This window comes from Chinchilla lanigera, unplaced genomic scaffold, assembly GCF_000276665.1.
Source record: "Chinchilla lanigera isolate Chin_1 unplaced genomic scaffold, ChiLan1.0 scaffold00162, whole genome shotgun sequence".
In the NCBI taxonomy this organism is placed as follows: domain Eukaryota; kingdom Metazoa; phylum Chordata; class Mammalia; order Rodentia; family Chinchillidae; genus Chinchilla; species Chinchilla lanigera.
This window is the reverse complement of record NW_004955563.1, coordinates 1,168,662-1,170,762: the sequence shown is the minus strand read 5'-3', so window position 1 is coordinate 1,170,762 and position 2,101 is coordinate 1,168,662.

Here is a 2,101-nt window from a genome sequence, read left to right as displayed (position 1 = left end):
CAACAAAACAAAAGAGATAAGATTGCAGCCATGAGTGGTGAATCACACCTGTCACCCCAGCACTCTGGGAGGCTGAGGCAGGAGGAGCCAAAATTTGAGCCCAGCATGATCAACTCCTGAATAAAAATAAAATGGGCTACAGATACAGCTCAGTGCAAAGGCCCTGGGTTCCATCCCCAATACCAGAGAGAGAGAGAGAGAGATTGCACAGACAAGCTAGGCTTTTATTTCCGTTACACATCCCTGATTCAGAGAGATCAAGGAGCTGCTATCCTGAAGAGTCCAAAGGAGGCGAACTCTGATCCTCTTACTTCCTGCTGTGAGCATCATCCTTCAAGTTAATAATCTATGGCGTCTCTTCTACTGGTTTGCTCTCCTTCACTGAGTGACAATCGACGTAAATCAATGTATGGACCAAAAACAAATCAATACAAATAAAATAAAATAAATATATGGACCCTTCAGAGGCTGGATACAGCTCGGTAGTAGAGCGCTTTGCTTAGCTGCCCTGGGCCTAGGCTTCCGTCCCCAGTACACAAAACAGAACAAAACAAAATGAAAACAAGCCGGGCGTGGTGGTGCACGCTGCAATTCCAGCACTTGGGAGGCTGAGGCAGGAGGATCGTTGTGAGTTTGAGACCAGCCTGGGCTCCAAAGTGAGCTCAAGGCCAGCCTGAACTGCATAGCGAGACCCTGTCTCAAAAAGACAAAAAAAATTAAAAATAAAAGTAAAACCAAAACAAGGGCGGCCATTGTTTCACCAGTGAGGGATGGGATTGGAGGCACTTTATGTAAACTGCTCAACTCACCTACTAAAGTTCTAATTCACCCCCTTCCCCCGACGTTGGGAAGAGAACCCAGGGCCATGTGCATGCTAGGCAAGACTTTTACCACTGAGCTACATACCTGGCCTTTTTTCAGTCTTTTAAATTGTTTAATAATCTGCTCTGTGGATGGACCACAATACTTATTTAGTCAGTTAGGTTTTTGTGGTGTTTTTTTTTTTCCAGCCCTCAGTTTTGTTTTTTTTTGTTTTTGTTTTTTTTCCGGTACCGGAGATTGAACTCATGACCTTGCGCTTGCTGGGCAGGCGCTGTGCCACCAAGCTAAATCCCCAGCCCCTAGTTAGTTATTATTGAGACAAGGTTTTGCTGTGTAGCCCAGGCTGTCCTTGAATTCATGACAATTCTCCTGTCTCAGCCTCCCAAGTGCTGGGACTACAGGTATGTGCCACTATGCCCGGCTCCTCCTCTTTCTTTCTTTCTTTCTTTCTTTCTTTCTTTCTTTCTTTCTTTCTTTCTTTCTTTCTTTTCTTTCTTTCTTTCTTCCAGTCATACTGGGGATTAAACCTGGGGCCTTCACACTGAGCTACATAGGTGTTTGTTTGTTGATTATTTTGAGACACGGTCTTGTTAAGTCACCCAGACTGGGCTCAAACTTCCGATTCTCCTACCTTGGCTTTCCAGAGCGCTGGGATGACACGCATGCATCACCACATCCTGCTTGATTCTACTTCCAAGGGAAAGATTTCTAGCAATAAGATAGCTGCTGGGTAAAGGGTGAATGTATTTTTAATTTTAATAAACGTTGCCAGGTTGTTGATGTTGACAAACTGATTCTAAAGTTTACACAGAGCTGGGGTGGAGCACAGTGGCAAGCTCCTGCCTAGCAAACGGGGGGAGGCTCTCAGCCCCTGCATCTCAAAAAAAGATTAAAATTTTAAAAAGTTTATGCAGAAAGGTAGAGACTTGAAATAAGAACAAAGCACTTCCTGGGGCACTTTCAATGTTAAAACTCTCTGTAAAGCTGCAGTAATCAAACCAGGCATAGTGGTATACACCTGTAATCCTAGCACTCCGGGGGCTGAGGCAGGAGGATCTCTGTGAGTTTGAAACCAGCTTGGGCTACATAGTGAGTTCAATGCCAGCCTGAACTACATACTGACACCCTGTCTCAAAAAGAAAGAAAGAAACAAAAGCTGTGGGCCATCAGGTACTCATAAATGTTAGCTAGTATTAAGAAAGGGCTTTTCCTGTGTCAGCACTACATTCCTTTTTGGTTTTGGTTTTTGTTTTGGTTTTTCATTTGTTTTTTGTTTTTT